The 20,057-nt window shown below is 40.7% G+C and overlaps 1 long non-coding RNA gene across 1 annotated transcript in view; it reads left to right on the forward strand.

Annotated features, from left to right (window-relative positions):
- The first annotated feature begins 25 nt into the window (after positions 1–25).
- The window catches only part of LOC138986246 (uncharacterized), a 77,959-nt gene continuing 57,927 nt past the window's right edge, over positions 26–20,057 (forward strand). The window contains exon 1 of the long non-coding RNA XR_011463107.1: positions 26–78. This is a non-coding gene — a long non-coding RNA (uncharacterized lncRNA). The remainder of the gene's footprint in view (positions 79–20,057) is intronic.

Here is a 20,057-nt window from a genome sequence, read left to right on the forward strand (position 1 = left end):
CCTAGTGGATTTGCTCATGGATGGATGCCTCCCTCCAGCAGTCTGGATGGGATGCCAGCAGGGTCCAGCTTCACAAAGGTATGTCCTGACGGTTACTCCTCTGTTCTTGGGGAAAATATTATCTCTGACCTTAGGAGACAGAGGTATGTGGAGAGTGCTGGAGAAACAGAGAGGAGGGTGATGTAGAGGGTGGTCATTTTTGGTCACGGAGTCAGATGGATTTGGAGGGAAACTCTAGTCATCTTTTCTACTAAACTTTATGACCTTGGGTCAGTGAACCTTTTTAAGCTTCAGATACATAATCTATAAAAGTGGGAAAAAGTTAATACCTATTTCACTGGGTTATTGTAAGAGCAAACAGATAATCCGCTTACAGTGCTAAGGACTGTGCTCCCACTTGAGAACACTTCAGTGTCAGTTGCAATTATTATTTTTGTTAGTGTTTTATTACCAATACTATCATTTATTGAGCATCTGACATAAATTAGGCATGGCTAAAGTTGCTTTGTTCGTGACTCTCATTTAAATGTGGCATATATCATGTTTTAATGTTTTTGAGTTTTGCTGTGCAGAAAAATGGGACAGTAGAGGGGATTTGGAAGCTAAGAGAATTTTTTTTTTTTTAGTATGGGGGATGTGATAATTTTTATGATGTCAAAATAAACAAGAAGTGAGACAAAAGATACAAGGGAGAAAAGGATAACTGGGGCCACGAGAGAGTGAAATTCAGAGCATATGTAAAGGATAGAGAGAGAGACTGTTGTTAGTAGAAGGAACATTTCATGTTTAAAACAGGGAAGGAGGAAAGGCTGCAGATTAGGTATTTTGGAAGATTAAAAGTGTGGCAGCTCCTGTCAGGTGGCTTCTCTTTTTCTTCCCATGTAAAATACAAGCAATATGGGTAAAGGATAGGCCACCCACTCCAGTACTCTTGGGCTTCCCTGGTGGCTCAGGTGGTAAAGAATCCGCCTGCAACATGGGAGACCTGGGTTCGATCCCTGGGTTGGGAAGATCCCCTGGAGAAGGGAGTGGCAATCCACTCCAGTATTCTTGCCTGGAGAATCCCATGGGCAGAGGAGCCTGGTGGGCTATAGTCCATGGGATTGCAGAGTTGGAGATGACTGAGTGACTTTTAATTTCTTTGCCGGGCAGTGTTGAGTTTGGGCTTGTTGATCATGAGTGAATGTAGGCTGAAAGCAATTTTCCTGATTAAGTGATACCTTTCAGCAAACTCAGCTATGTGAATGAGGTAGTGAGTGAGAAGGCAGAAGGTCAGGCTCATTCGGGGTTGGTGTGAAGATGATTGAGGTAGATATGGACAAAGGAGTTAGGGATGCTAATATGACCTTCATAATAATAACCATGGGCCATGGTTCTAGCCTGGGGTCTGTGTGATAGAAGGCTGGTGATTAGATAAAAAATGGAGGGGTCAGGGCTTCCCTGGTGTCTCCGTGGTAAAGAATGTAAAGAATGTGCCTGCCAATGCAGAAGACAAGGGTTCGATCCCTGGGTCAGGAAGATCCCACACGCTGTGCAGCAACCAAGCCTGTTCACTACAGCCATTGAGCCTGTGCTCTAGGGCCCTTGCTCTGCAATGAGAGAAGCCGCTGCAATGAGCAGCCCAGGCTTACTGCAGCTATAGAAAGCCCACACAGCAACGAAGAGCCAGTACAGCCAAAAATAGATGAACAAATAATGAACAAAGCTATACATATATATTAAGTGGAGGGGTCAGTGGACTGGGGATCTCAAATGAGGCTGAAGAATAACTGATGTGGAGGTGCTAGGCCAAATAGGCTGGGAAAGTGGTAGGAGTTTATAGTTGGTGAGTAGGAGATTGAATTTATAATTTTAGAGGTGATACAGTTTCCGGCAATGTCATAGTCCAGACCACATGCAAGGTGAGTGAGGTATAAGCCTTTGTTGTTGGGAGATTGAGCGCTGTTTGTCAGAGCAACAAAGCTGATTAATATGGGGGAGTACAGTGACTTGGACTTCCCCCACCCAAGGAGCCCCTGAGGCTTCAAGGTTCACTGCTCGACAGGCAATGATCCAGGCAAAGCTCCTCACTGGGTAATGAAGTCTCAGTTTCAGGTGTTTTCATTTCTACCAGATACGGGCTTTAAAATGCAGACAATGTCTTTCAGGGAAGTTGTCTTCTGCTTTGTTAACCAGTTCTCTTTTTTCTGCATAAACCCCTAGCACTTAAGAGCAACAGACAACAGACACCATGCCATACGTTTCAAGTTAAATAGACTTGAAATCAAATGCTACCTTTTCCATTTACTAGCTGTTTGACTTTAGGCCAGTTAACCTCTCTGTTTCAGCTTTAAAAAAATTTATTGAAGTAGAGTTGATTTACAATATTCTGTTTCTGTTGCACAGCAAAATATTTCAGATATATATACACTTTACTTTTCATATTCTTTTCCACTATGAAACTGAAGCTGCTCAGTTGTGTCTGACTCTTTGCGACCCCATGGACTGTAGCCTACCAGGCTCCTCTGTCCATGTGATTTTCCAGGCAATAATACTGGAGTGGGTTGCCATTTCCTTCTCCAGGATATCTTCCCGACCCAGGGATTGAACCTGGGTCTCCTGCATTGTAGGCAGACGCTATACCACTACGGTTTCCTATAAACTATTGAATATAGTTTCTTGTGCTATACAGTAATACCTTATTGTTTTTCTATTTTATATATAGTAGTTTGTATCTGCTAATCCTAAACTCCTAATTTATTCTTCTCTGACCCCCTTTCAGATAAAGGAGGCAAAAGAGAAAAGGAAAGATATAAGCCTCTGAACGCAGTTCACTTCAGTTGCTCAGTCGTGTTCCACTCTGCAACCTTGTGGACTGCAGCATGCCAGGCCTCCCGGTCCATCACCAACTCCCAGAGTTTACTCAAACTCATGTCCATTGAGTTGGTGATGCCATCCAACCATCTCATCCTCTGTCGTCTCCTTCTCCTCCCCCCTTCAATATTTCCCAGCATCAGGGTCCTTTCCAATGAGTCAGTTCTCCCCATCAGGTGGCCAAAGTACTGGAGCTTCAGCTGCAGCAGCAGTCCTTCCAATGAATATTCAGGACTGATTTCCTTTAGGATGGACTGGTTGGATCTCCTTGCAGTTCAAGGGAGTCTCAAGAGTCTTCTCCAACACCATAGTTCAAAAGCATCAATTCTTCAGCGCTCAGCTTTCTTTTTTTTTTTAATTTTATTTTATTTTTAAACTTTACATAATTGTATTAGTTTTGCCAAATATCAAAATGAATCCGCCACAGGTATACATGTGTTCCCCATCCTGAACCCTCCTCCCTCCTCCCTCCCCATACCATCCCTCTGGGTCGTCCCAGTGCTCTAGCCCCAAGCATCCAGTATTGTGCATCGATCCTGGACTGGCATCTCGTTTCATACATGATATTTTACATGTTTCAACGCCATTCTCCCAAATCTTCCCACCCTCTCCCTCTCCCACAGAGTCCATAAGACTGTTCTATACATCAGTGTCTCTTTTGCTGTCTCGTACACAGGGTTATTGTTACCATCTTTCTAAATTCCATATATATGCGTTAGTATACTGTATTGGTGTTTTTCCTTCTGGCTTACTTCACTCTGTATAATAGGCTCCAGTTTCATCCACCTCATTAGAACTGATTCAAATGTTTTCTTTTTAATGGCTGAGTAATACTCAGCTTTCTTTATAATCCAACTCTCACATCCATATATGACTATTGGAAAAAAACATAGCTTTGACTAGATGGACCTTTGTTGGCAAAGTAATGTCTCTGCTTTTTAATATGCTGTCTAGGTTGGTCATAGCTTTTCTTCCAAGGAGCAAGCGTCTTTTAATTTCATGGCTGCAGTCACCATCTGCAGTGATTTTGGAGCCCCCCAAAATAAAGTCACTGTTTCCATTGTGTCCCCCTCCATTTGCCATGAAGTGATGGGACCAGATGCCATGATCTTAGTTTTCTGAATGTTGAGTTTCAGGCCAACTTTTTCACTCTGTTCTTTCACTTTCATCAAGAGGCTCTTTAGTTCTTTGCTTTCTGCCATAAGTGTGGTGTCATCTGCATATCTGAGGTTATGGATACTTCTCCCAGCAGTCTTCCAGTTTGTGCTTCATCCAGTCCAGGATTTCTCATGATGTACTCTGCATATAAGTTAAATAAGCAGACTGACAATATATAGCCTTGACGTACTCCTTTCCTGATTTGGAACAAGTCTGTTGTTCCATGTCCAGTTCTAACTGTTGCTTCCTGACCTGCATATAGGTTTCTCAGGAGGCAGGTCAGGTGGTCTGGTATTCCCATCTCTTAAAGAATTTTCCACAGTTTGTTGTGATCCCCACAGTCAAAGGCTTTGGCATAGTCAATAAAGCAGAAGTAGATGTTTTTCTGGAACTCTCTTGCTTTTTTGATGATCCAGCAGATGTTGGCAATTTGATCTCTGGTTCCTCTGCCTTTTCTAAATCCAGATTGAACATATGAAAGTTCATGGTTCATGTACTGTTGAAGCCTGGCTTGGAGAATTTTGAGCATTACTTTACTAGTGTGTGAGATGAGTGCAATTGTGTGGTAGTTTGAGCATTCTTTGGCATTGCCTTTCTTTGGGATTAGAATAAACACTGATCTTTTCCAGTCCTGTGGCCACTGCTGAGTTTTCCAAATTTGCTGGCATATTTATTGCAGCACTTCCACAGCATCATCTTTTAGGATTTGAAGTAGCTCAACTGGAATTCTATCACCTCCAGTAGCTTTGTTTATAGTGATGCTTCCTAAGGCTCACTTGGCTTGGGATTCCAGGATGTCTGGCCTAGGTGAGTGATCACACCATCGTGGTTATCTGGATCATGAAGATCTCTTTTGTACAGTTCTTCTGTGTATTCTTGCCATGTCGTCTTAGTATCTTCTCCTTCTGTTAGGTCCATACCATTTCTGTTCTTTATTGAGCCCATCTTTGCATGAAATGTTCCCTTGGTATCTCTAATTTTCTTGAAGAGGTCTCTAGTCTTTCCCATTCTGTTGTTTTCCTCTGTTTCTTTGCACTGATCCCTGAGGAAGGCTTTCTCGTCTCTCCTTGCTATTCTTGGAAACTCTACATTCAAATGGGTACATCTTTTCTTTTCTGAATGCAGAGTTCCCTTGAGTGGATTATACTAAGTGAAATAAGTCAGACAGAGAAAGTCAAACACTGTATGATATCACTTGTAGAATCTGAAAAAGCCAAATTTGTAGAAACAGAATAGAATGAACTCTAGGCCTTTGGGCTGGGTGAAATGGGGCAATGTTGGTCAAAGAGGAGAAACTTCCAGTTAGAAGCTGAGGAAGTTCTGGAAGTGCGACACTTACCTATCCCATGAATAAATGAAGAAAGAATGAAGGTCATAGAAATGGCAGCCACAGTATCATAGTCTTAATTCATATTGTGGTCCTAAGGGTAACAAGAGCTTCTGTATCAGGTGCCTGATGGCTATACAAGGTTGATGGTTGTTGTTTTGGTGTCTTTGGTTTAAATGGACAATGCAACTAGGTAGAAATCATGACGGATTATGATAGGCATAGATGCAACCAAGCTTCTTTTGATCTGACACCCTGCTGAGTTCACTCATTTAGGTTAACAGCAGACGTTTGACTTTGTGATTCAGGATCTAATCCAATCCTCTATTTTATAATGAGCAAGTTTAAGACTTAGTGTCCACTAAGGGCTTCCCTGGTGGCCCAGGGGTAAAGAATCCACCTGCCAATACGGGAGCCATGGGTTTGATCCCTGGGTCAGGAAGATCCCCTGGAGAAGGGAATGGCAACCCACTCCAGTATTCTTGCCTGGAGAATCCCATGGACAGAGGACACTGGTGGGCTACAGTCCATGTGGTCACAAAAGAGTCAGTAGAAACTGAGTGTTAGCTGGTAGGCGTGTTCTTGTTTCGTTTTGTTTTTAAATACAGAAAATCATTTAGATGGGGAACAACACAATTATACAGAAAATCAATGACACAAAATTGTTAAGAAAACTAAGGATTATTCTGGTACCATTCCTTGTTATATTAATTATTAAGCTCTTCATTTAGTCAATACATTGATTCTTCAAATGTTTTAGTGTTTGAATCCCAGTTTAAATAGACCAAAGATAAATAAGACATAGCTTTTCTTAAGGAACATGTCTAACAAAGAAAATAGTGCTGAAATGTCAGATTGACATGGAATAGTTTTACAATTTAAGGCTGTACAAAGAGCAGTGGATGCCCAATGATGAGTGATAAACTGTAATCACCATGGGAAGCTTCATGAAAGAACCACACTTAATCTAGGTTTTGAGGAATGACTAGTTGGGGAGGGGTGTTGGGGTATGTGTGTGTTGCAATCTATGTGTGACTGACAGGTAGGCTGCAGAATGGGAACTGGAAGTATTTTAATATGGCTGAAACATAAGGATTAAGAAACATATTTAAGAATATAAACATTAAGGGAGGGAGAGTAGTAAGGAAGGAAGAAGCCAGAACATGGAGGATCTTATATTCCATGCTTAAGATTTGCACATGATCAAGTGATGGACAGGAGCCCTGGCATGCTGCAGTCCATGGGGTTGCAAAGAGTCAGACAGGACTGAGCAACTGAACTGAAAGTAGGTCTGAGTTTTTAAGCAGGTGAATAACCTGTTTATATTTTCTATTTTGGAGCCACACCTTTGAAATCAGTGTGGAGTGTGTCTGGGAAGAGGGAAAGACAGGAGACAGAGCCCAAGCAGCCAAGAGGAAAAGCTGTCAAGTACAAGAGCTGATGAGGCTTTAGTTAAGACAGTGTCAGAGAGCATAGCTGAGAGTAGGTAGAATAGAGTAGGTCACCCAGAGTAGGTCAGAACTGCATTTCTGGACACTGGAGCCTTTCCCAAAATACTAGTGACAGTCCTGTGGTGCTATGGATGGGGCATTGGCGAGTCTGAGAAACTGTGATGAGACCCAGATGGGCAGGGAATGAAAAATCCTGTCTTCATAGGGTTGAGAGAATACTGGTGTCAAGAAATCTTATGTAGGCTGTGAGCCTGAGTTGGGGCTGTGAAAAGGACTCCCCACTTGTTCATAGTTGATGCCACCCCTCCTAAAGCCTCAGTATAGTAGAAAGAACAAGAACTTTGGAATCAGATGGACATGGATTAAAATCTTAGTTTCACCACTGGTTTTCTGTGGAATCTTAGGTTTACTAATTAATCCTGTTGAACCTCAGATTTTTTTGGATACAAGATAGGTATAAAAAAATTCTTCCTGGCATGATGCTAAGTGAAATGAGTCAGAGAAAGACAAATACCATATGATCTCACTTTTATGTAGAATCCAAAAAAAAAAAAGAACCCCCAAACTGAACTCATAGATAAAAAAAAAATGGTGATTGCCTAAAGTGAGGCGTCAGGCATAGTCAAAATGGATAGAGATTGTCAGAAGCTACAAACTTCCAGTTAGAAGATGAGTCTTGGGGATGTAATGTGCAGCATGTTGACTATTGTTAACAATTCTGTATTATATATTTGAAAATTATTCAGAAAGTGTTTTTTTAATAAAGCTTGTTTGTATTAGAGTGTAACCAATTAACAATATTATGTAAGTTTCAGGTGCAGGACAGAATGACTCAGCCACATGTATACAAATATCCATTCTTTCCCAAGCCCCCTCCCATCCAGGCTCCACATAACACTGAGCAGAGTTCACTGTGCTCTACAGTAGATCCTTGTTGGTTATCCATTTTAAATATAGCAGTGTGTGCATGTCCATCCTAAACTCCCAAACTATCCATTCCTCACATTCTTCCCCCTGATAAGCCATAAGTTCCTTCTCCAAGTCTGTGAGTTTGTTTCCAGTTTGTAAATAAGTTCATTTGTACCATTTCTTTTCAGATTCCACATATAAGGGGTATCATATGATATCTCTTCAGAAAGTAGATCTTAAAAGTTCTTCAGATCAGTCGCTCAGTCGTGTCCGACTCTTTGCGACCCCATGAATCGCAGCGTGGCAGGCCTCCCTGTCCATCACCAACTCCCGGAGTTCACTGAGACTCATGTCCATCGAGTCAGTGATGCCATCCAGCCATCTCATCCTCTGTTGTCCCCTTCTCCTCCTGCCCCCAATCCCTCCCAGCATCAGAGTCTTTTCCAATGAGTCAACTCTTCGCATGAGGTGGCCAAAGTACTGGAGTTTCAGCTTTAGCATCATTCCCTCCAAAGAAATCCCAGGGCTGATCTCCTTCAGAATGGACTGGTTGGATCTCCTTGCAGTCCAAGTTCTTACCACAAGAAAAAAAAACCTTACTATGTGTGTTGATGAATATTAACAGATAGTAATCAAACTTTTGGAGAAGTAAATGGCAATCCACTCCAGTGTTCTTGCCTAGAGAATCCCAGGGATGGCAGAGCTTGGTGGGCTGCATTTATGGGGTCTCACAGAGTCGGACATGACTGAAGTGATTTAGCAGTAATCAAACTTTTTGTGATTATTTCACAACATAAACATATCATGCTAGTATTTCTACCTAAAACGAACACAATGTTATATGTCAATTATATGCCAATTAATTTTTCCTCAAAGACTTATTGAAAAGATTAAATAATATTAGATTGTGTATAAATTGCTTGTCAGGTTGGTGGGCCTGTAGTGAAGAAGTCTCAAAACATTCACTTAGTTTCTTTTGCCTTGAAAAAAAAAAAGACACACAACCGGAGAGTTGTGAGTTTAAGTTTTATTCAGAGTCTCACTTAGGACTACAGGCCAGACCTGGCTCTGAGGAACTGCTCTGAAGAGGTAGAGGGGAACCTGTATATATGTAATGTTTTTAGCTGTGGAATATATGTAGTGAAGAGTACTTCTTGGTGAAAGATTACTGCTAAGCACAAAGGACAGATATCTCAAGGTAATGAGTTTAGTGCTTTTCTATATGTGAGAAGATGCACGAGCGTGGAGTCATTGAAATCGTTGTTCCTGAGATGTGTATCTTACTATCTGGGGGTTTATTTATCCAAACACAGAGTGCCTCATCCTGTTTTTCATCCTGAATTCCTCTCAGGGTGCACTTTTGGATGGTGGGTTGAGATTAAATCCATGTAGAACTAGATGGTTTGCAACGCTTTTTTTTTTTTCTTTCTTTTTCTGCTTCACATTTAATTCTATGATTCCCAGCAGTCAGGAAAGGAGAGAGTAGAGGAGGAAGTTGGTTGAGTGTCTGAGAAGCCTCCGAATTTCAGGCCATGGAGTATGATGATAAAAGCCCTGAGTTGGAAAGGATAAAGCCTGGGGACCAGTCTTGTCCTCCTAACATAGCCTCCTCCTTTCAGTTTAATTGTGGCAGCCACCCTGATCTTCCTGGGTGTCTGAAGGACAATTTGGTCATTTTCAAGGCAAAGTTTAGGTAGCAGTGATGGTACTAAATTTTGTTCCCAGGGCCACTGCATCTTGAGGACACTTAAATGCCTAGTCTAAGAATAGAGGTAGCTCCTAAGAAAAGGAAAAACATGAAAGACATCCTGTGTTTGACAAGGTTTTCCCATGTGAATTTTCAGTTCAGTGGAGTAAAACTTAACTGCACAACTGTGTGTTAGGTGCTGAGAGCCTAACAAAGGATGGCAACACACAGTCCTTGTTCTAGAGAGAAGATTACAGTTCAGAAGCATGCGCTTAGGTCTTAATTCCATAAGCCATTGACTCGGCTCTCCTTTTGCTTCAGCGTGGAAATCAGCTGCTGAGTTACAGCCCTCGGGCTGAGGGTGTTGATTTTGCAGTCTACTGACTACACATTATTCTGACAAAAGCAAGAGGAAAGTGAATTTTCTAGAACTGAATTTCTTAGACTGATGCTGGATTTTCTTTATATATAGGTGTGTGTGTATATATATATATATGTAAATTTATTTGTTTTTGGCTGCTCTGGGTCTTTGTTGCTGCATGGGCTTTTCTCTGGCTGTGGCGAGTGGAAGCTACCTTCTTGTTGGGGTGTGTGGCTTCTCATTGCACAGCATGGGCTCTAAAGTGAGTTGGCTTCAGTAGTTGCGGTTCCTGGGCTCTAGAGCACAGGCTCAATAGTTGTGATGCATGGGCTTAGTTGCTCCATGGCATGTGGGATCTTCCCAGGTCAGGGGTGAACCTGTCTCCCAAACTGGCAGGTGGATTCTTTACCATTGAGCCACCAGGAAAGCCCGATGCTGGATTATCAAGACCCACGCTCTTTGAGAACAGATGTGACCAGCTCTTTCTGTAGGGCTCCTTCTTGGCTATTAGGGAGTCCCAGTCTCACACATGCCAGTTCTTTTTTCTTTTTGCTGTGAGCTTTACTTACTCTTCTGATGATAAAAATGCCAGGATGGATACATTTCAAGGAAATGAACAGTTTAAAATGTTGCCTGTTTAAAAATTAAAATTAATTTGCCTTGTGAGTTGTGAGTCTCATTTTAATAGCGCCCTGAATAATGCAGGAGCTGCCGAGTTTGTTTGGGGCTTGTGCTCCGCTTTTGGCTGTCTTGCTTGGGAAGCAGCCAGTGCAAAAATGTTTAGCCTGTAAGGCATGAATTCTCCTGGGGTCTGCAGAGCAGGGAATATTAGCGGTATGGGTGTAGAAGGTGCAGTTTAGGAGATTTTCAAGAACAAACTGGAAAAGGTAGGCAGACAGATCCCAAATTGGAGGTTTCTCTGAGGCAGACAAGCTGGTCCAAGATGTGGTTGAAGGAGGAGTTTTTTATGGATCATCCATGTCCACTTAAACCTTTTTGTCTCCCTTGAGATCCACAGGATAATGGCTAAACTCCTTAGCATGAAACCCAAGGCCCCCGGGTTCTGGCTCCTGCCCTCTTTTCCATATTCAACTTAGGCACTGCTGCTGCTAAGTCGCTTCAGTCGTGTCCGACTCTGTGTGACCCCATAGACGGCAGTCCACCAGGCTCCCCCGTCCCTGGGATTCTCCAGGCAAGAACACTGGAGTGGGTTGCCATTTCCTTCTCCAGTGCATGAAAGTGAAAAGTGAAAGTGAAGTCGCTCAGTCGTGTCTGTCCCTCAGTGACCCCATGGACTACAGACTTCCAGGCTCCTCTGTCCATGGGATTTTCCAGGCAAGAGTACTGGAGTGGGGTGCCATTGCCTTCTCCAAACTTAGGCACTACTTCTTTGCAATGTGGACCTTGTGCTTTAGCGTCACTGAGCACCTCGAAGTTTCTGAAGGCATCCCGCTCATTTGAACTTCTAAGCCTTTCTGAGTCTGGAAGATAATCCCACCCACCCTTTTCCTTCTGTAAGACCTTTTCCCTTGTCCTTCTTGCTTCAGCTTGTTTGTCATGGCCTTTGAGAGGCCATTCCTGAAACTCTAGGTGGTTTTAGGTACTCTGGCTTGTACCCATTGTCTTGTGCCACCTCCTCTTGTGGCACTCAACTTTCTACATGATCATTGTCTTTGCAAGTCTACTTCTGCCATCAAAACCAAAGCTCCTGGAAGTCAGGAGCTATTTTCTTCACCTGGCCATAGCATACCCTCGTCACATGCCGGTTGCACTGATTGGGAACAGGTGAACCTGATACCCTCAGCCTTGAGCCTCTCTGTCTCCCCAGGGAGCAGCACAGTATCTGAAATTCCATCACTCCATGCTGCTTTTTGGTTAAGCACGACTTTTTTTTTTTCTTCAAAAGCTCCTGGTAGGTGGAGAGCCTACCATGGAATATTGGACCTTGAAGGGCCCTGAAGACTCTTCAGATGCTTTCTCTATTTTATAAGTGAGGAAATGAAGGTCTAGAGAAAAGAAATGACTTGCCCAGACTCACACAGCTTATTAGTATGTAAATCCATGATTAGGGTCTGGGAGTTGTGATTGCAAATTTGATATCTGCTCATGAGTGGTCAGATTTCCTCATGTTAGCAATTACAAGCTCTGGGAGTCTGTGGTAAGGTGATAGTTGAGAACAGGAAAATATTACATAAAAGGAAAAGCAGAGAAGCTCGAAGACAACTACACAGATTTTTCATGCAAAGAGACTCTGGGACAAGACAAACCTACTGGCCAATGTGCTGTGTTGTCATTTTATACCACTCTGAAATGAGAGCTATCATTACAAGAGGTCAGGAAACTGTCCCATTTTCCTTTGGATTCCCAATACTTAGTTATTAACCTGGCGATGAATAGGTTCTCAGTAAATGTTTAATTCTTAAAAACAGGATCAGAAGAGAAATCAGCACACGATTAGTCTGCTGCTGCTGCTGCTAAGTCGCTTCAGTCATGTCCGACTCTGTGCGACCCCATAGACGGCAGCCCACCAGGCTCCTGAGTCCCTGGGATTCTCCAGGCAAGAACACTGGAGTGGGTTGCCATTTCCTTCTCCAATGTATGAAAGTGAAAGAAAGTGAAGTCGCTCCGTCGTGTCCGACTCTTAGCGACCCCATGGACTTCGGCCTACCAGGGTCCTCTGTCCATGGGATTTTCCAGGCAAGAGTACTGGAGTGGGGTGCCATTGCCTTCTCCGCACGATTAGTCTAGTTAAAGAATATTTTTAATATTTATTTTAATTCTGAATTTAAATGGAAAAGCTGCTTTTTGGTTCTTTTTCATTTAATATAACTATTAAATTACTTTAAGAATTATATTCTTCCCTCTATTCATATTGTTCAGTCGCTCAGTTGTGTCCGACTCTTTACAACCCCATGAACTGCAGCACGCCAGGCTTCCCTATCCCTTCACCATCTCCCAGAGCTAGCTCAAACTCATGTCCTTTGGGTGATGCCATCCAACCATCTTGTCCTCTGTCGTCCCCTTCTCCTTTTGCTTTCAATCTTTCCCAGCATCAGAGTCTTTTCAAATGAGTCAGCTCTTTGCATCAGGTGGCCAAAGTATTGGAACTTCAGCTTCAGCATTAGTCCTTTCAATGAATATTCAGGATTGATTTCCTTTAGGATGGACTGGTTTGATCTCCTTGCAGTCCAAGAGACTCTCAAGAGTCTTCTCCAACTTATTCATATTTCTGCCTACTAATAAAACTTTAAATTAATTCTCTTGCACAAGCATTTAGGTTCTTTTATCTGGTTTTGGTCTTACAGATCATGATGCTTATGTTCTATGTAATACTCTAGTTCATAGTGTGTTTCTGCAGAAACCCCGGATGGGGCCAAGGGGCACCCTGTTCTCTCTGTTACTAAGGCAGTATCCTACGAAGAAGCCTCAGTCGATATGGGTGACATCTTTCTCATACATCAAAGCCTTCTCACAAACCTTGACAAAAACTTCTCAGAAAGCCTCAGTCCAGAAATGTGAAACCATTGATGAAGAACCATGGAGTAATTTATTCATTTATTTTTATTAGAAAAAAAGTTATCTTGAATACAGGGATTTCTTTTTTGGCCAACCTTTCCACGTTCATCAATTTTCTTTCCTAGAGAACCTGCCCCTAAAAGCTGTATGCAGTTTGTGATGCAGACAGAAAGCAAATGGGGAAGAAAAGAGCTGCCACCAAGGATGGACTTGTGCTTCAGGTGGTTGCTTAGCTCCTCTTGACTCCTGAAAGTGACACATTTTAGGTGTCATCTCTACTTAGGAAATGGTGCTCTGATTCTGAAACCTCTTTATACCTAGTCACAGTCTAAAACAGGAAGTCTTCTTGTTGAGTACCTTCTAAAGACTTTGATAAACACCAGGATGGCTTTTTTTTTTGTCAATTAAAAATATGCATTTCTTAGATGAAACTTGTATAGACTACAATGGTCACTAAATGGTCCATGGTTGCTAAAAACACGACAAAATAACTATACTGTCTTGGGCCACGTTAATTTTGATAGTATTCGCAGTGAAGGAGGTTATGGTGCTTTTCAACCCATTTAAAAACTGACCACAACTTGGGTCATTGCATTCATCTCTGTGATTTGTGATTTTAAGGATACAACGTATTCTTGAAGGAGCATGTTCAGAGGTAAATTGGCATGGGGGAAAAACCTAGATGGTGACCACTGAGAAACATCTGAAGAAACTAGACTTGTACTAATAAATCTTACACTCTTTTTTGCCTTTTGGAAAGAGGGTATACAGAAACATCATTTTACCAACATTCCAAAAAGAACTTGGAGACGGATTGGTTCCATTCATGACTATCTCTGCACCTGGTAACTCCTTGCCTTCCTTATCCCAAAGATCTCAAAATCCTGTTGAGTTCAGCAGCCCCTCTAGAGAGGCATCTCCCTGTGCTCCTTTTATATCCAGCTTACTCCTTCAACTCCACCCAGATGAGCAAACATTCATGGAGTGCTACAGTCCTTTGTTTAGGCATCTCCAGATAGGCTGGGAGTGGTACAAGCATGCAAGACATAGGGCACATAGAAGCTTGCATTCTAGTTCTACTTGCTAGCTGTGCAATCTTAGACATAATCTGAGTCTTGCTTCTTTATCTGTAAAATTAACAAAATAATACATCCTTATGGAAGAAACACAAACTGGAATCAAGATTGCCGGGAGAAATATCAATAACCTCAGATATGCAGATGACACCACCCTTAGGGCAGAAAGTGAAGAGGAACTGAAAAGCCTCTTGATGAAAGTGAAAGTGGAGAGTGAAAAAGTTGGCTTAAAGCTCAACATTCAGAAAACGAAGATCATGGCATCTGGTCCCACCACTTCATGGGAAATAGATGGGGAAACAGTGGAAACAGGGTCAGACTGTTTTCTGGGCTCCAAAATCACTACAGATGGTGACTGCAGCCATGAAATTAAAAGACGCTTACTCCTTGGAAGGAAAGTTATGACCAACCTAGATAGCATATTCAAAAGCAGAGACATTACTTTGCCAACAAAGGTTCGTCTAGTCAAGGCTATGGTTTTTCCTGTGGTCATGTATGGATGTGAGAGTTGGACTGTGAAGAAGGCTGAGCACAAAGAATTGATGCTTTTGAACTGTGGTGTTGGATAAGACTTTTGAGAGTCCCTTGGACTGCAAGGAGATCCAACCAGTCCATTCTGAAGGAGATCAGCCCTGGGATTTCTTTGGAAGGAATGATGCTAAAGCTGAAACTCAGTACTTTGGCCACCTCATGCAAAGAGTTGACTCATTGGAAAAGATTCTGATGCTGGGAGGGATTGGGGGCAGAAGGAGAAGGGGATGATAGAGGATAAGATGGCTGGATGGCATCACTGACTCGATGGACGTGAGTCCCAGTGAACTCTGGGAGTTGGTGATGGACAGGGAGGCCTGGCGTGCTGCGATTCATGGGGTCGCAAAGAGTCGGACATGACTGAATGACTGATCTGATCTGATCTGATGGGATTGTGGTTAGGATTAAATAATGTAACACATCAGAATGTGCTTGAGTTGGTAAATGTCTGGTTTCCTTTTTCAGTTGGGCTATCTGCTATCTAACATTTATTGAATAACTGAAGAAAGCTTCACTTCTATCCATATCTCTCTCTTAAAAATGGGGAGAGAGATGGAAGGGAGGTTCAGGAGGGAGGGGACATGGATGTACCTATGGCTGAGTCTTGTTGATGTATGACAGAAAACCACAAAATTCTGTAAAGCAATTATCCTTCAATTAAAAAGTAAAAAAAAAAAAAAAAAAACTCAAACTCTCAGCTTCATCACTCTGTTTCTCTATACTATAAATTTCTATTACAGTGTTGTTTGTTACAGTCATTTAAAAACTAGTTGTATGTACTAAAGCTAATAGCTCATGTTTTTGGGGATTTCCTACTTTGTTAGTAATTCTTAACAGCAACTGTGAAAGTTAGATACAGCTTATTACTTTGCTTTAAGGGGGAATAAGTGGGAACTTGGTGAGTTTGAGTGATTTACGCCAGGATATGAACCACTGCAAGGCAGAGCCAGAGTTCAAAGCCAAGACATTGTGACTGTAAAGGCCATACTGTTTCTGCAAGAGAGACTTCTGAGTCCTAGGAAAGAGCAACTTTATGTCAAGCCTTTTTGTAATCCTATTACCTAGCAGACTGCCCTGGTAGGGGCACTGTAATAATAGTTTCAATAACAGTTTATTTAATTGGATTGAATTGAACCAAATGATTAACTTATTACTGTCTTTACATTCCTGTTTATAATTCTAATTGTAGGTGTGTTGACTTTATTAAAAAGTCAAAGGATCATTTCCTAGGACTTACGTAGGTCATCTATCTGTTAAATATATTTTTCTACATTTCCAAAGTGATGATAATTTTACAGGAACTTCCAGTAAATTCATGAACTATGTTAAAGTTTAGAGTGATTGAGGCAATACCAACAAAGAGTCCTGCTGAGAAAATATTGAGACATATATGGAAATAATGATGATTCTTTTTTCAAGTATCAAGAGGTTTGAAAATGGGTTCTTGGAATTTATGGAATCCTATTTATTTTCAAGGAGATTACTATTCAGGGAAGGGACATATCCAAAACAAATTTTAATATTATATTTTCTTTCTTACTGACACAACTACCATCACTAAATAGATGGTAACACCATACTTGAACTTGAATTCCCTCTGTCTCCAACTTGGGAGGTTATCTTGGTGAGGCAGGCTAGCCCAGAGGAAAATTCACTGGCTTTTACATCAAATAGACCTGGAATTTAATTCTCATTCTAATTTTTGTAAACCTCTCATCTGGGTTTCATGCAATAGTCTCTGCCATTCAACCTCTTGCATCACCATGAGAAGGATTCATGTAAATCTCAAGTATAATAATCTGCTTCTCTCTTGCAAAACTTTTTATTTTGCACCACTTCTATAAAGTGAAGCTCAGAGTTCAGAGACTAATATTCAAAAATTCCAGAACTGGACTTTAACTTTCCTTTTGGCATAGTGATTAAAAAGGAGACTTTGGCATCAGCCAGATATGGGATTGATTCCAGGCTGTTCAAATTTTTTTTTTTTGCGTATCCATCAAAAATAATTAAAAAAAAAAAGAGTAACTGATTTGCAATGTTACAGTAGTTTCAGGTATACAACATGGTGATTTGATATTTTTATAGATTTTAATTTGTTTTAGTTATTATAAAATATTAGACATAGTTCTCTGTGCTGTACATTATATCCTTGGATTCTATTTATTTTATACCTCTTGGTTTGTACCTCTTAATCCCCTTCTACTGTCTTGCCTCTCCTCCCACAGGTAACTGCTTATTTGTTCTATCTATGAGTCTGTTTTTGTTTTGCTATATTCATTTTTTTTAAGATTCCACATATAAGTGAAAACATATAATATTTGTTCTCTGTCTGCCTTACTTTACTAAGTATAATATTCTCTAGGTCCATCCATGTTGTTGACAAAATTTTATTCCTTTTTAACAGCTGAGTAATATTTCCATTGTATGTATGTATGTATATATATTGGGTGTATTGGGTATACATACCACTCTTCTTTATCCACACATCACTCTTCTTAATCCATTAATCTGTTGGTGAACACTTAGGCTGCTTCTGTATCTAGGCCAATGTAAATAATGCTTCTATGAACATTGGGGTGCATGGATGTTATTACATTAGTGTTTTCATTTTCTTTGCATGTATATCCAGGAGTGGAATTGCTGGATCATATGTTAGTTCTATTTTTAGTTTTTTGAGGAACCTACATACTGTTTTCAACAGTTGCCTTTTCTCCACATTCTCATTGATGTTTATTACTTGTTATCTTTTTGATAATACCAGTTCTGACTGGTGGGAGGTGATTTCTTTGTGGTTTTGATTTGCATTTCCCTGATAATTAGTGATGTTGAGCATCTTTTCATGTGACTGTGGCCATCTGTATAACTTCTTTGGAAAAATGTCTATTCAGGTCTTCCTATTTTAAATCAGATTGTGTTTTGATGTTGAATTCTACGAGCTCTTATATTTTGGATATTAATGCCTTATCAGTGATATCTTTTGAAAATATCTTCTGATTTGGAAGGTTGGCTTTAGTTTTGTTGATAGCCTCCCTCGCTGTGCAAACACTGTTTTGCTTTTGTTGCCTTTGCCTGAGGAGACGGATCCAAAAAAATATTGCTAAGACATAAGTCAAAGAGTGTACTGCCTATGTTTTTTCCTGGGAATTTTAAGGTTTCTGGTTTTATATTTAGGTCTTTAATCCACTTTGCGTTCATTTTTGTATATGGTGTTAGAAGTGTTCTAACTTTATCATTTCATATGTAGCTATCCAGTTTCCCCAACACCATTTATTGAAGAGACTGCCTTTTCCCCATGGTGTGTTTTGGTTTCCTTTCTTGTAGATTGGTCTTAAATGTGTGGTTTTATTTATGGGCTCCCTGTTCTGTTTCTTTGACTTCTGTGTCTGTTTTTGTGTCAGTACCACCCTGTCTTGATTATTCTGCTTAGTAGTATCGTCTGAAGTCAGGGAGCATGATACCTCCAGCTTTGTTCTTCTTTCTCAAGATTGCTTTGGCTATTTGGGGGTGTGGGGATTTTCTCCCTGGGACTTGGAAACGATGAACCTGAAAGAACAACACTGGGACAGTCTTTTGCAAGGACTGACAAATTTATTTCTGCAGTCGAGCCTTTTTATAGAAGCAGGAACAAAGAGCTTAGAGTATATGGCCAGCAGAGCGCGTACGGGGTTAAGACATAATCAGTAAAAGATATTTCAAGGACAGCGCATTCTAAATGACTCAGGTGTTTATCCCATGACCCATTTTCTCAAGCAACATCTTTAATATTATTAAATCTTGGTGCCGAGCACGGCTAAAAGCAGGAGATGTTTTTCAGCTATCTCAAAGCCTGGGTGCTTCTGGCCCTCTGCCATTTTCCCAAGGACCTTCTCCTTCAAGGCTATTTTGCGCTGCACTTCCCAACGGGGGGGTTTTTGTGATTCCATATAAACTTTAGTTTTAGTTCTGTAAAAAATTCAAAGGCATTTTGATAGATATTGCCTTGAATCTGTAGATTGCTTTGAGAAGTAAGGATGTTGTACATTATTGATTCTTTTAATCCATGAATGCGGGATGTCATTCCATTTATTCTTTTTTTTTGGTATACTTATTTTTTTTAATTTAATTTTATTTTTAAACTTTACAATATTGTATTAGTTTTGCCAAATATCGAAATGAATCTGCCACAGGTATACCTGTGTTCTCCATCCTGAACCCTCCTCCCTCCTCCCTCCCCATACCCTCCCTCTGGGTCGTCCCAGTGCACCAGCCCCAAGCATCCAGTATCGTGCATCATTCCATTTATTCATATCCTCTTCAATCCCTTTCACTTCCTTGATGAAGTTTGTGTGTGTATTTTATTATTTTTGATGCAATTGTAAGTGGAATTGTTTTCTTGCGTTCTTTCTGATTAATCATTATGTCTGTATAGAAAAGCAAGATTCCTGTTTGTTAATCTTATATCCTACAGCTTAATTCTTGTATTAGTTCTAATGGTTTTTGTGTATGGAAACTTTAGGCTTTTTAATATATAATATCCTGTCCTTTGAAAGTAGCGGCAGCTTTACTTTTTCTCTTCCAATCTGGGTGACTTCTGCTTCCTTTTCTTGTCTGATTGCTGTGGCTACGACTTCCAAGACTGTGTTAAATATAAACAGAAAGAGTGGGCATCCCTGTCTTGATTGTAGAGGAAAATCTTTCAGTTTTTCACCATAGAGTATGATGTTAGCTGTGGGTTTGTCACAGATAGCCTTTATTATGTTGAGATATGTTCCCTCTGTGCCAACTCTGAGTTTACATCATGAATGGGTATTGAATTTTGTCAAATACTTTCTCTGCATTTACCGAGATGATCATGTGATTTTTCATCCTTCATTTTATTCATATGTTGTGTCACATTAATTTGTTAATATTCAGCAGTCCTTGCATCCCTGGATTAAACCTCATTTGATCATGGTGTAAGATCCTTCTTGTATATTGTTGAATATATTTTGCTAATATTTTTGAGGATTTTTGTAACTATATTTATCAGGGATATTGACTGGTAATTTTCCTTTTTTGTAGTGTTTTTGTATGGTTTTTGGCATCAGGCTAATGGTAACCTCAGAGAATTGAAAGTGTTTCCTTTTCTTCATTTTTTGGGGAAGAGTTTGAGAAGGATAGATATTAACTCTTTTTTATGTGTTTGGTAGAATTTCCACCAAGGAACTAT

The sequence above is a fragment of the Bos mutus genome, chromosome 29 (genome assembly GCF_027580195.1).
Source record: "Bos mutus isolate GX-2022 chromosome 29, NWIPB_WYAK_1.1, whole genome shotgun sequence".
Classification (NCBI taxonomy): Eukaryota; Metazoa; Chordata; class Mammalia; order Artiodactyla; family Bovidae; genus Bos; species Bos mutus.